Raw genomic sequence first — 16304 nt, forward strand, 5'->3', positions numbered from 1 at the left:
CTCTCTCTCTATATATATATATATATATATATATATATATATATATTTATATATAAAGAATTTTGTTATGCATTTTTTTAAAATTGTAAGATCATTTTAAAATTAGTATTTCAATATTATTATATAAATTTTTTTAAATGATGATATTATCATATTTATTAAATAAAATGATATTACATCATTTCTTGCAACGATTAAAAAATGTTTTAGTATAGAAAGCGTTGTTGTAGCTTTTGTAGAAAAAAAATAAAATAAGCATATATCAGAACTGTTTAAAATCTACTATGGCTAAACTCCTTTGCTATATTCCATAAAATAGTCCCTCTCTTAAAAAACGAAAAAATGCTATTGTTTTTTATTTGAAAACTTAGTCTAACCGTTGTTGTTTGAGATTGTTCTCTAAGGAAAACTACAACAACGGTTTTGAATAAGGCGTTGTCGTTGGGTTAAAAATCGTTCCTAAAGGCTAGCGCAACACCTTGGTTTGGCACGGTCTGAATAATGGCAATGCTTTTTGTAGAATTTGCAATATTTTTTCCGCATTGCATATAGTTAAAATGTTGCAGTGCTTCCTTCTCTTACGAACATGCGTCCACTCTACACCTCCGCCTTTGCCCGCTGCTTTTAAATTGGACTGAGCATTGCATTTCTTGAATAAATCAAAAGAAGATGATCAAAACTTAATTTTCTAAAACTTGAAGACGAAAAATCTATTTAAAATTAATACATTAACAATCAAATAAAAGTTAAATTTTGTATTATAAATACATTGATCCAACAATTATATATGTTAAAAAACATACAAAGCCTTAAATAAAAGGGATCACAGTTCCAACAAGAAAGAAATTAAATATAAAAAACAACACCGCAATTAGAAAGCCCTCACACAATAATTTATAAACTGAAAATTACCATAATTGAAGATTGATTAATGTCGTCCCCCAAAACGTCTTTGTCTTTGTTGAAATGATCTTAAGGCCTCTAAAAATTCATCTTTTCCAAAATCTGGCCAAAATTGTGGAGTAAAATAAAGTTCTGTGTATGCCAATTGCCATAATAAGAAATTATTAATTCTAAGTTCTCCGCTAGTTCGGATCATTAGATCTGGACAAGGAAACTCAGTACACTTAGTTTCTAATTCTTTTTCAATTATGCGTTCATTAATGTCTTCTAAATGAATAAGGTCATCTTGCACTTTCTTGACTACACTTTTACATGCTTGGAGTATGTCATATTTCCCACCATAGTTAATTGCCACTATAAGTTGGAATCTCGAATTATCCTTTGTACTCTCCTCAAAAGTAGTTATCATTCTCTGCAAAGTTCGAGGAAGTTTTGACGAATCTCCAATCATAGATAGTTTAATTCCTTCTCTATTATAAGAAATAAATTAAGTGCTAATTACAAAATGGAAAATATAATTAAGAGATAAATATTTAGAGTGCAAAGACGTTATATTTAATATCTCAAGTAAGAGTTTAGTACCTCATGATTCCTTCAATTTCAGAATGTGCTACTCTTTCAAGGAGGCTAAAAATGAATTCAACCTCCTCCTGCACCATCACCAATCAAAACTTAGATAAACCATCATTATAACATGCCATGTTCCTAAGTACTCCCTCCGTCCCAAATTATAAGAGAAAAAAAAACCAAGTTTATTAAAAAAAGTAAAAACACAATCATTTGACTTATGATTTTCTTGAAATAAAGTGTTTTGGAAGATGTAAAAAAAGTTCTAATTGGTTGTTGGTTATAGAAATGATGAGAGAAAATGTAAGTTAAATGCAATTTGCATTTAATTTTACTTTGAAAGAAATGAAAGATGATTTTTTCTCTTATATTTTGGGATAAGAAAAATGCATTTTTTCTCTTATATTTTGGGACGGAGGGAGTACACCATATCTTTAATAACACCCTATACAAATATTAATATAGGTTTGTTTTTCGACTATTATTTTTTTATAAAATTACAATTTTAGTTTTTTTATTTAAGAAATTACTTTCTTTATTTTTAATACATATAATTTTAGTCATTCTCAAATTGTATTTGTTGTGAAAATCGCCTTCAAGAAAAAACCAATTTTATGAGAAAGAGAGATTTTCTTGAACAAACACAAGAAAAACGATTCAATTCACAAAGTGAGAGAAGAGAGAAAAAATATAGTTGATTATAACGCTTATTCATTCACTTTCTCATTAGGAGATAATGATTACAAGCAAAACATAATAAAAACCAACCCTTCTCAACAACCTGAGAGAGCAGCCTATTTGTAAACTACTAGTATATGTATGTCATGTATGATGATAACACTCATACATGACATGCAAAACTACTGGATGATAAAATACATAAACAACTTCGTCTATTACATGCTAGAACATACTTCGAGTATGACATGCACATCCCAGTCAAACCATATAGCTACTCATGTCGAGACTAGAATTTGATCCAAAATACTACAAATCTCCCTCATGGAACAATCTCCACAACATCAAGGGAACAAACTAGTTATCATTATGGAGCTTTATCAACTGCATACAGTGGAAGAACTTGTTTCTTGGAAATGACTTAGTGATCATATCAGCAGCATTGTGATTAGTCAAAACCTTCACCACTTTGACTTCTCCCCTTTTGATTCTCTCCCATACAAAATGTATCTTAACATCAATGTGCTTGGTTCTTTCATGATAGGTTGAATTTTTGCTATATGTATCACATTTTAACTATCACATTTAGCGGTGATTGCTTGACCTTAATATTTCAGTTCCTTAGTAAACTCTTCTAGCCATAAGGCTTCTTTTACAGCTTCAGTGAGGGAAGTATATTCAACTTCAGTGGTTGATAAGACTACAACCTTCTAAATCATCACTTTCCAACTGATTGATGTACTAAACATAGTGAAAACATATTCAAAAATAGTTTTTCTCGTATCCATATATTCTACATAGTCAGAGTTAACAAATCCTTCTATTTCAAATTTGTTATCATCACCTTTGGTTCCACCATATACTAGGACTCTTCTCAGAGATCCCTATATGTATATTAGGATCCATTTTAATTTTACCAGTATGCCTTTTCCAAGGTTGGCTATGTACCTGCTTACAAGGATCACTGCATATGCTATGTCTGGCCTGATACAGACCATATCATACATCAAAGAACCTACTATGTTAGCATATGGTATGCTATTCATATAGACTCTTTCAACATCAATACTAGGACTTTGAGTTATACTTAGCTTGAATTGCTGAGTTGGTGGCGTTATAACAGGTTGTAAGCACATAACAAGCCTTTCTAGAATCTTCCATAGATATGAATCTTGAGATAAACATAATTTCAAGTGCTTTCTATCTCTCTTGATGTCTATACCAAAAATCTTGGTTACAAATCCAAGGTCATTCATTTTGAATTCTTGGTTAAGTTTATTCTTCATCCTCATTACTTCTTCGACGAGGTTGCTTGCTATGAGGATGTCATCCACATAGGGCAATAGGATTACAAGTGAATTTTCAGGTGAGAACCTCAAATAATCACAATGATCGAAGTTGCTCCTTGTGAAACTTATGTGTGCCATGAACTTGTCGAATTTGTTGTTCCATTGCCTAGGAGATTATTTTTGGCCATATAGCGACCTATTCAACTTGCACACATAATCCTCCTTACCATTTACTTCATACCCTTCAAGTTGCTTCATCACAATTGTTTGGTCAATATCACTATATAGAAAATCAGTCTTGACTAGGGATGACAACAGGTCAAGTCGGGTGCGGGTTTCACACTACCCAAACCCACACCCGAAATTGGCACCCGAATCCGAACCCAAACCCAAATGTTATTCAGGTGGCAAAATAACACCCACGCTCACACCCGTTGGGTTCAGGTTTTTTCACCCAAACCCGAAGCCGCAGCAAAATACATAAAAAAAATATATTTTTCCTACAATTTTTCTATAACTTTCCACAATATTATATATATATATATATATATATATATATATATATATATATTATATATATATATATATATTTATAAATATATATAATATATATATTTAAATATATATAATATATATATATATGTTATATATAATATATATATATATATATATATATATATATATATATATATATATAAGCGGGTGTGATTTCGGGTTTTGGGTGCGGGTTTCGCGCTACTCAAACCCACACCCGAACCCAAACCCAAATCTAGTCAACTCGGATTTTCATCCGTTGACTCGGGTTCGTGTGCGGGTGGGCCCCGCGGGTGCGGGTCTGCTTGCCATCCCTAATCTTGACACCCATCAACTCAAGTTTTAGGTCGAATCTAGCCATCATAGTTAGAAGCATTCTAATGGATATGTGTTTCAAATTATGAGAGAATGCATCATTAAAATCCACTCCTTCCTTATGAATGAAGCCCCTTGCAACCATTCTTGACTTGAATATCTTGGACATATCACTTTCAACCCTTTGCTTTACTTTTAAAATCCATTTACAATTGACTAAATTGGCTTTGCAGGTTTCTCAATCAACTTCCATGTGTTTTTGTCATGAATACATTTCATCTCATCATCCATGTCTTTCAACCATTCCTTCTTACATCGACTCCTCATAACTTCCTTATAATCTCTAGGTTCTTCATCAAGAACCTCACTAGCACAGATTAAGGCAAATGTTATGAGATCTGCATAACCAAATCTTTAAGGTGGTCTAATGACTCTTCTTGTCATGTCTCTTTCTAACAGATAGTTATTATCAGTCTCCTCATCTTCATCAGCACCTTGTGCTACTTCTTCAATTTCATTTGGGTTATGCAATTCAACATCAATATGCTCTGCCTCAATAGGAAACTCTTCCCTTTCTTGCTCTTCTTTAGAGATATTTTCATTTCGACCAACATCATCAGTTTTCTTGAACGCCATCTCAGATTCATTGAAAACTACATCATGACTTGTGATACACCTCCTGTGACCTGGGTCTAGAAACCACAACCTATATGCTTTAACTCCCTCAGGATACCCAAGGAACATGCATCTCAAAGCTCTAGGTTCGACTTTGTCTTGCCTAATGTGAGCATATGCTACACAGCCAAATACTCTAAGTTTCTCGAGATCTAATAGATAACCTGACCAAACTTCTTCAAGTGTCTTTATTCCCAAAGCACTTGAAGGACACCTAATTATCATATATGATGCAATAGCAATAACTTCAGCCTAAAACACTTTCTTCAATCCAACACTAACTAACATGCATTTTACCGTTTCCAAAGATAGTATGATTGAAGCTTTCATCAATGTTATTTTACTGAGGAGTACTTGCTACAGTCTTGTGCCTAGCAATTGTTGAAATAGTATTGTGGTGTACTTTTCGTTATTATCGTATCCACAGGGATTATTGCGATATCACCGCCGTTCTATAGCCTATTTTGTCTTGAGTTAATGTTACTTTAGTTTTAGGTTTGCAAAAGATCATTCAATTCTTTTAGTAGCAAAGAGTAAATTAATGAAAGTTCTAAGTTAAAGAAAATGTATCAAGATTCGATTTCATCGACCTAAATTTGTATGTTTCCTTATAAATAGATGCTTATGAACTTACTAACGATCAATATAATTACGTATCGACACCTATATCGTCCGTGTCCGCAACGATATAGTTAGATTTACCGTATTGTTTAACTGACGATTTCTCCACCGTTTAAACAATACAAATAACGTTTAAAAACCGATACTTAGTAAACATCAAACTCTAAATCCATGTCTGCAACTTATAGTTTGAAAGATGATGAGTTAGGTCTAGATACAAACATTGATGTCTCAAACATTTATACCAAAGAAAAGCTTTAATAAACAAACTAAACCATCTATATTGATCATCACTTGTTCATACACATATATTCACAAGAAAAACATACAAAAGGCTAGGAAGATTACATCTTATCTTGATACAAAAGGGATTTAGCTATCCATGAGAATGGTAGCTTGCACAAGAAGGAAAGGATGAAGATCAACAAGCATCAAAGGCGATTAATCGACGATCAAGGCTTCCAATCTTCAACTCTATGTTTGCTACAGTGTATTATGCTCTTGTTTCTCTCTAAAATATCTCTACATCCCTTCAAAAGTGATCTGGCCCATAAACAAATAAACAAAGTTTCGCAGACCGCGCTTAGCGCGGTGCAGCCCGCTAAGCGCGCTATCAATAATTTCTTAAACCGCCCAACCGCGCTAAGCGGGCTCCAGACCTCGCTTAGCGCGGAACTCTCTGCCAGAACTTCCTTCTTTTCTTCAAAAGCGCGCTTAGCGGGCTCAACCTCGCTTAGCGCGCTACCTCTTTTCAGCAATCCTTGGCTTTGGTCTTGGAACATCTTCAAAGTGCTTTTTCCATGGTCCAAGCTTCCAATTATCTATAAAAACTACAAAATCCAACATAGATTGCAAAGATAAGAACTATTCAACAATAATATAAATATAAGAATAAATATATACCAAATGACAATAAAATACTACTATTAACCACAAAAAGACTTGAGAGTTACCAAAAATTACCTAAGATATTTACACAAATTGGTAACTAACAACTCTCCCCAACTTAAACCTTTGTTTGTCCTCAAACAAAACAAATACACCAAGAGATCACAAGCTAAGACAAAAACAATTGGGTGGTTCAAATTCCATAAGCACACAAGTAACATCTTACCTTTACTAAAATAACACCATGATGCAGATACTAATACTAAATACATATTTGATGTCTAAAATTCCTAAAACAAAATAAGTTCAAAATTGAATCACAACCTATACACTTCTCTAGTAAGAGACAAAATTGAGGTCCTAACACTCACACAACAATGTCGCCAACATCCAGAATTAATTATGCATTCATCTACACAACATTTATATAAAAAGCGTAAAAGCAAGAATCACAAAGACTTTAGGGTTGAAACTTGGTTTGGTTAACAAGGAAGTGTCATTTCTCAAGGCCATTGAAACAAAAGGGGTCAATTCCTAAGAGAGCATTCAAATCATGATTATATCCACACATCCTTATCAACCGATCACACAATTTTATTGCTCAAGAGTTCATCTTTTTAATTTAAAGGAAACTAGCTATATACAAAGCTCTTTTCTTTTTCTTTTTCTTTTACTTTTTCCCTTTTTTTTTTCTTTTCTTTTTTTTTTTCTCTCTCTCGAGCAATCACTTATTTTCTTCTCATCACCAATACAACCAAAAATTTTTATTCTCCCCAACTTGAATATTACCACCACATAATCACGAATGCTCTCTATTCTAAGGCGAAAAGGAATCATTCCTAACCACATTTCATGGTACTCTTCAAGGTTAAAAGAAAGTCATCAAGATTCAGATCAAAAATCGGCAAATATAAACAAGGAAATGATACCGATTGAATCTTGGCAAAAAGGCTCAAAGTGGTTATCAAATGTTCACACACTCACCGGGTAGGTTATATATGGTAGAGAAGTTTTACTCGAAATGCGAAACAACATGCTTTGATCACTTTCATGCTTTACACAATTAAAATAAAAAACGCAAGATTAAACATAATAAACACGAGTTAAACGCACATTGTTGGTAACCACAAAATAATATATATATATATATATATATATATATATATATATATGTACAATGGAAAGGCTCCTCACACTAGTTTTAGAACTAAAATGATTCATTATTGAACTATATTTGTTAAAGAAAAGATGACATCTCATTTGTACAATTACAAGCATCTCATTCATGGTATATTAAAGGAACGGTAGAAATGTACCTTGCACGTACTAATTTCACACTATATCATCACCGCCCCAATTGGTTGTAAAAGCTTGCTTCATCAAAGGAAGCACTTTCACAAGAACAACAACAAAAATTTAAAAACACAATTGCATATGTATATAGAAATAAAAGCAATTAAACTAAAAACTTAATAAATTAAAAACAAACACCAACAGGTGTCAAAATATCCAAAAAGGCATAGCAATGCCTAAGGTTCAAAATACCTCATCCTATAAAAGGACGGAACAAAAAACTACAAAGCTTAAGTCAAAAATAAAAAAAAAACTAGCACTAAACATACTAACTAAACATACTAAGCATCAACTAAAAAGAACTACTCATCCTCATCATCTTCCACATTCTCATCCTCGCCACCATCTCCCTCCTCCTCAGGAAATGGACTGACCTCAGGCCAATTAGCATAATCCACCAAATCTTGGCGAGAACTCCACGGATGAGCCACATGGGGCTCCATCATCTGCAACCTCAGCTGAGACATAGCGTCATGCATAAACATGAATGCTCTCTGATGTGCCATATGAAATGCCAAGTTCTCCTCTCTATCAGGATCACTACGGCGGCGAGCAGGGCGAGCAGCAGCAACAGGAACAGCAGTTAACCTGGATAAACAATAACGCTCAATAAAAGTATCATCAATAAAAGTGTCAATGGACATAAGCCCCTCAGAAGGAATCTGCACTCTAGCTTTCCTGCACAGATTCATGATCAAACCCGGGAATATCAACTTGCAGGGAGCACGATCACCATGGCGAGTTCCACTCAAAGCAACCCTCTTCAGCTCATTCGCAATAATGCGAGTAATATCTATCGGCTCATGCTCAATCATACGAGCAACCAAAGCAGCAGACTCAGCAGGTAAAGAAGAAGTGTGACTCCTAGGCCTCAAATTATGAAGGACCACAGACATGATAATCTGAGCATTAGTAGACAACGACTTCCTAGAGAATTTCTGGGGCTGTTGTGAAGGATTAAGATCATAAGACTGCCCAACCGAACACAAGACCTCCCTCAGATGCTCCCAATTGAAATTACCCCTTGCTAATTGCACATGATACCCACACAGCTCACCATCCTCAAAAGGTAATTGAGTTCCAAGAAACTCACGGATAGCCTGACGAGAAAAATCAATTTCCTTACCACGCACCCAAGTTTTGAACTCAAAGGGAACACCTTCAACCGGAAATTCTTCATTTGGAACGGCATTAGCATAGAACTCTCTTACAATCTCCAAATGAAACTTAGGTGCAGGCTCACAAAGTCTAAGCCAACCATACTCCTCAATGGTGCGATGACACCACCCATAGGTTCCCTCAGGATTGATCCTCACAATTCGCTCTGGCCACCATGTCCTAACCTCTAACTTCTTGAACCTCGCCTCCTGGACATGACTCTTAAAACGGTTTTGACTAAACGGAATAGCCCTAGGTGCTTGAGAAGAACTGCCACCTTCGGTTCCAGTCTTTCTTTTCTTAGAGCCCAGGAATTTCGGTCCCATCTGAAATAATTAGGAACACGGCACCACAAAACCAAAATGTTAACACAATACATAACAAAAATTAAACAGCCACAGCAAGAATTAAAACAAAAGATCACTCCCCCTGCATCAAACAAAAACAGGGAGAAGAGGGGATTTTTCTGAAATCCCCAGACCGCGCTAAGCGCGCCTACCGCGCTAAGCGGGCTCTGCGATTTGCAGAAAAAATCCCCTGCGAACCAGGGTTTCATCCATGCATTTCCAGCACCCAAATATGATTCTAAACAAGCACAAAGCACTGGAAACCAGATTGAATCACTAAGTTTTCAAAACAACAACCCTAACCACAAAATTTCTATTCCTAAACTAAAATTAAACCCTAATATATAAAACAAGCATAAAGAAATAGCAAAGGAAATAGAGAAATTACCTTGGTGATGATGAAGGAGAAGAAAAAGCAAGGAGTTAGATTGCTAAACAACACAAAAATGGAGAAGCAAAGAGAGGAAATTCTTTTAGGAGAGAAAAATGAGGGAAATGAGGCCACAAAACCTCAAAACCCTATTTTCTCCATTCAGAACGCGCTGGGCCGGGTCTAACAAACAAAGGCCCAAAATTCAAAAATATTTTTTTTTTTTGAAAACTGACCCGCGCTAAGCGGGCTTAGGAGCGCGCTAAGCGCGCAACTCTCTGGAACTAAAGGTTCAAAAATCTTCAAAGCGCGCTAAGCGGGCTAGAGCGTGCTAAGCGGGCTTAACAGAACACAAAAAAATTTTTCTTCTACCAGCAAGTGTAACTTTACCGGTAGACTGATTTTGGCTCGACCAGAACGCAAAAAACATAAACGGTAAAAAACACATAAAACAAGCTGAATATTTACAAATTGGGGTGCCTCCCAATAAGCGCTTTGTTTAACGTCGGTCAGCTCGACGGTCAAAGGCAATCAAGGATCACCAAACGATAAAACACAAGTTTCACGATTAAAATTGCATCCTCGATAAACCTTCAACCTCTAACCATTAACTACCCAATCTTGCTTTGATTTTTGGTCCTCTATCACAATAGCCCCATGGCTTCTAACCTCTTTGACCAAAAACGGTCCGGACCATTTAGACTTCAACTTTCCCGGAAAAAGTCTTAACCGGGAATTGAAAAGTAAAACTAATTGCCCTACCTTAAAGTCCTTCATTCTAACCTTACTATCATGATAGAATTTGGTCTTTTCCTTGTAAATCGAATTAGACTTATAGGCATGCAATCTCATCTCTTCCAACTCATTAAGTTGGATTTTTCTTCTCTCTCCACACAACTTGTGGTCAAAATTCAAAAGCTTCAAGGCCCAATATGCCTTATGTTCTAGTTCTACGGGAAGGTGACAGCTTTTACCATACACCATTTGGAATGGTGTAAGACCGATCGGTGCTTTGAAAGCGGTCCGATACGCCCACAAGGTTTCATCAAGCTTCATCGACCAATCCTTCCTAGAGCTAGACACAGTTTTCTCAAGAATTCTCTTAATTTCTCTATTGGTCCTCTCAACTTGCCGATTAGTTTGTGGATGATATGGAGTAGCCACCTTGTGCTTTACTCCATATTGCTCCAACACTTTCTCAAGCGGGGCATTACAAAAATGAGATCCACCATCACTAATTAATACTCTTGGCGAGCCAAACCGCGAAAATATATTTTTCTTCAAAAACTTTATCACGGTCTTACCATCCGCTTTGGGTGAAGCAATCGCTTCCACCCACTTAGACACGTAATCCACAGCTACCAAGATGTATTCATTTGACATAGAGGAAGGGAAGGGTCCCCGGCAACGGTGCCATTTTGTTGAAATAGTATTGTGGTGTACTTTTCGTTATTATCGTATCCACAGGGATTATTGCGATATCACCGCCGTTCTATAGCCTATTTTGTCTTGAGTTAATGTTACTTTAGTTTTAGGTTTGCAAAAGATCATTCAATTCTTTTAGTAGCAAAGAGTAAATTAATGAAAGTTCTAAGTTAAAGAAAATGTATCAAGATTCGATTTCATCGACCTAAATTTGTATGTTTCCTTATAAATAGATGCTTATGAACTTACTAACGATCAATATAATTACGTATCGACACCTATATCGTCCGTGTCCGCAACGATATAGTTAGATTTACCGTATTGTTTAACTGACGATTTCTCCACCGTTTAAACAATACAAATAACGTTTAAAAACCGATACTTAGTAAACATCAAACTCTAAATCCATGTCTGCAACTTATAGTTTGAAAGATGATGAGTTAGGTCTAGATACAAACATTGATGTCTCAAACATTTATACCAAAGAAAAGCTTTAATAAACAAACTAAACCATCTATATTGATCATCACTTGTTCATACACATATATTCACAAGAAAAACATACAAAAGGCTAGGAAGATTACATCTTATCTTGATACAAAAGGGATTTAGCTATCCATGAGAATGGTAGCTTGCACAAGAAGGAAAGGATGAAGATCAACAAGCATCAAAGGCGATTAATCGACGATCAAGGCTTCCAATCTTCAACTCTATGTTTGCTACAGTGTATTATGCTCTTGTTTCTCTCTAAAATATCTCTACATCCCTTCAAAAGTGATCTGGCCCATAAACAAATAAACAAAGTTTCGCAGACCGCGCTTAGCGCGGTGCAGCCCGCTAAGCGCGCTATCAATAATTTCTTAAACCGCCCAACCGCGCTAAGCGGGCTCCAGACCTCGCTTAGCGCGGAACTCTCTGCCAGAACTTCCTTCTTTTCTTCAAAAGCGCGCTTAGCGGGCTCAACCTCGCTTAGCGCGCTACCTCTTTTCAGCAATCCTTGGCTTTGGTCTTGGAACATCTTCAAAGTGCTTTTTCCATGGTCCAAGCTTCCAATTATCTATAAAAACTACAAAATCCAACATAGATTGCAAAGATAAGAACTATTCAACAATAATATAAATATAAGAATAAATATATACCAAATGACAATAAAATACTACTATTAACCACAAAAAGACTTGAGAGTTACCAAAAATTACCTAAGATATTTACACAAATTGGTAACTAACAGCAATACCAAACATAGCACAATAACTGTCAAAGGCTGCATTGGAGAACTCAAGGCCATTGTCGATCCTCAATCTCTTGACCTTCCTACCAGTTTTTTTTCCGACCAAAGTCTTCCAACTCTTGAAATTTTCAAAAGTTTCATCCTTAGTTTTTGGAGTGAATACCCACAATTCCCGTGAATAGTCATCAACTAGGGATAAGAAATATTTTGCGCCTGAGTGTGTGAAGGACTTCTTGCAGACCCCCAAAGATCAGCATGAATCTAATCAAGGGATCCATGTATTCTTTGTTTGCATTTATTGAACTTCACTCTGCAAGTTTTTCAAATACATAGGGTTCACAGAACTCCAATCTTTCAACATTGTCACCACCTAGCAGAATATGTTTCCCCAATTCGACTAGATCTGTTTCACTAACATAGCCCAATCTCATGTGTCATAGCTCTGTCTTCAATATAGGCTTTGCGGATGCAAAATCTGCTGATCCATTTACAACCTCAACCTTAAGGGTATACAAGCCTTGATATTTCACGCCTCTCAAGACTTCTTTCGACCCCTTTATAACTTTTAGGATACCTTACTCTCCTCTGAAAACATATACTTTCTTTTCGAATTGGCCAAGAGAAATCAAATTTCTCTTTAGATCAGGTACATACCAGACACCATTCCACAAGTTTATTGACTCATCATGATGCTTGAATCTCCTTGATTCAATACCTACAATTTTGAAAGCCTTGTTGTTTCCCAGCAGCAATGATCTCTTATCATGATCACATAATTCCTCAAACACGTCTTTGTTTGGAGTTATGTTCCAAGTACACCTGAATCCATAATCCACTCCTTGCTAGAGTTGCTGCTTGAAACTACAAGAACATCATATGATTCATAATCATCTTGTAAAATGGATGTATTCCCATTATCCTTATTCTCAAGATCAAGAATCAATTTATTAAACATATCCAGTTGCTCAGTCAAAACTGTCTTCACTCGTCTTGAATGAATACATAGCTTGCTTCAGGTATAGACGATTTACCAAGGACTTTGTCATGTAAAGACCTTCAAGTTTTAGCCACACACTTGCTGCAATTTTCTCCTTTGAGACCTATAGGAGAACCTTATCACCAAAGCTCAATATGATGGGATAATGAGCTTTCTCGATCATCATAGTCTTCTTCTTATCCGTTAGGGAACACCTACGTTTTCCAATCCTTTCAACGCTTCTAACAAATTCCGTCGAACAAGAAGGGCTCGCATCTTTAAGCGCCACAATCCGAAATTGTTTAATCTGGTGAATTTCTCGATCTCAGACTCCATTGATGGCATCTTGATCCACGCTAACGCACCAGTTTGTTGTGATAATCGCCTTTAAGAATAAAGCAATTTTGTGACAAAGAGAGAGTTTCTTGAATAAACACAAGAAAAACGGTTCAACTCACAAAGTAAGATAAGAGAGAAGAAAACAAATTTGGTTATAACGGTTATTCATTCACTTTCTCATTAAGAGTTAATGATTACAAGCAAAATAGAATAACAACCGACATTTCTCCACAATCTGAGAGAGCAACCTATTTATAGACAACTAGCACATGTATGTCATGTATGAGAGAGCAACCTATTTATAGACAACTAGCACATGTATGTCATGTATGATAATAACACTCATACATGACGTGCATAACCACTACATAATAAAATACATAAACAACTTCAACTATTACATGCTACTTCAACTGTATTATGCAAATCCCAGTTGAACCATGAAGCTACTCTGTCGAGACTAAAGTTCAATCCAAAATACTATAATATTTAAATTGATTGTGTGTTTATTTTTAAATAATATATCAATTGTGAAAATGACAAATTATTAAATAATATTTTTTTTGTGAAAAATCAAAATAATACAGGTTATTTTTCATAAAAAATAGACATCTAATCAATTTTTAATATAAAAAAATGAAAACGAAAACAGTAAACTTTTGTGGACCTTTAGAGATAAAAAATATAAATTACAAATAATTAAAAAATAGATAAAAAAAATAATTTTAATGAAAAATAAAAGAACATATCAAAACTATTTGAATTATTTTCGTGAAGGAGATAACAATCAAAACTTTTTTTTTATGATATCATGAAATGGTTTTCTTAAATAAGTTTTCATAACTTAACACTTTCAAAGCTATTCTATCAAGTTAAACTGAAAATAAAACTCATAAAACCAAGACAATGAAATTTAACTAAACAAAGACAACGAAATTTAACTAAACAAAGACAATGAAATTTAACTAAACTTTTTCTAAAATGGGATAAATAATTATATTATAAAATGAAATTATAATTTACCTTGGAGCGACGCCAATTTTCAGTTGAAAACATGAAAACAGTGAGAACCTTGATTCGCCATCTTAAACACAATTTCACCACCCTTTTTAGCGACTGCACGCAAGCTACGTACCCCTCGGACGACGGCAACCCTCTCATTTCCGCCCACCTTCTGTTCCCGTCCATAATGACCGCCACATGCTTCGGCATCTTCTCCTCCCTCAGTTCCTCCGGCATCTGCTCCTCTTCCACTTTGTCCTCAAGCTCCGCGTTTGGAATGCTTGGAACAGAAGCTATCGTGCCATGTTTGGTAATCATCCTGGTTTGAGAGGAGAATAGGTGTGATTGGAAACGTGAATAATGGTAATGAGAAGAAGAAAAAGAAGAAGCATGGTTGGTTTTTGTTGTTGTTATTTTTGGTGGGTGAGTTGTCAGAGTTTTTTTTTGTGAAATAGTTGGGAGCTTCAGCGAAAGCATTGTATGTGATTGTGGAAAATGGCTTTTGTAATTAATTTGGTGAACTTGGAAAACAAATGAACAATGAAACGTTATGCCAGAGGCTAGGTTGATTTCTTTATTTATAAACATGATGGCTTGCTTATAAATTATTCTATTCTCTAAACCTGACAGCACCTTTTCAACGGCAAAATATATTATTAAAATCATTGCAAACATGATCATGAAACATTTTGTATCTCAACTCAAACTATATGACAGTGTTTATCTTATGCTAGGCAGGATAGGTTGGAACCACTTTGTATCACTTAGGCACCTTACCTATGAGAGATTCAACCTTGAAGGACATGCAACCTTTCAAATATTTAATCGTGAGTATAAATAATTAGACCAGAACGAGATTGCAAATTTGTTGCAATTTCAGCCACCCTGGGTATTTCCTGCAAGGTACCCTTATGGGGGCAGTGGCAACATGAATTTGACAGCTTTTGGGAGTGACTGATCGGGACTGTTAAAATTAATGTGTTGTAACCACCACTATTAGTAAGCATTATGAAAGAATTGTAACCATCATAATATAATTACTGTCTTTATTTAGAGTTATGTTAGAATTGTACTATTAAGATTGAGAGAACCAAAGAGTCCTCATCTTAATTATCATCTTATTGTCCTTTATGTCAATTTTGATTCAAGCCTATATAAAGGCTTTGAAATGCTAAGAAATATATAGCAGTGAGTGGTGAATTCAATAAAATCAGCAGTTTTCTCAATGTTCTTCCACCAGTAGAAGTATAGCGCAGAAAGTAACTAAAACCAGTTTTCTTTTGCAGAATCCTGCAACACTATAATTTATAACATACCACCTCTAGAATACCACCAACAGAGTGGTATCAGAGCTGCAGATCCTTGCAGCTGCAGCAAAAACAACAAAAGTTATGGCTTTTACAAACAACCCTTCTACAACTTACAACAATGTCAAAGTTCCTCTATTTGAAGGAGAGAACTATGATTTTTGGGCTGTTAAAATGGAGACTCTATTCACATCTTTGGATGTTCTAGAGTATGTCAAAAACGGATATGAAGAACCGGCACCAACGAAGGCTGAAAAATCAAAAGAAAAAGCTGAAGAATCAAGCCAACGGCTTGAAGAGTTGAAGAAGAAGAAGAAGAAGATCAA

At 35.3% G+C, this 16304-nt stretch overlaps 1 pseudogene; it reads right to left on the reverse strand.

Annotated features, from left to right (window-relative positions):
* Positions 1–834: 834 nt before the first annotated feature.
* LOC131617391 (cis-prenyltransferase 4, chloroplastic-like) lies at positions 835–15204 on the reverse strand (annotated as a pseudogene).
* Between the last annotated feature and the right edge of the window lie 1100 nt (positions 15205–16304).

This window comes from Vicia villosa, linkage group LG7 (assembly GCF_029867415.1).
Source record: "Vicia villosa cultivar HV-30 ecotype Madison, WI linkage group LG7, Vvil1.0, whole genome shotgun sequence".
Taxonomy (NCBI): Eukaryota; Viridiplantae; Streptophyta; class Magnoliopsida; order Fabales; family Fabaceae; genus Vicia; species Vicia villosa.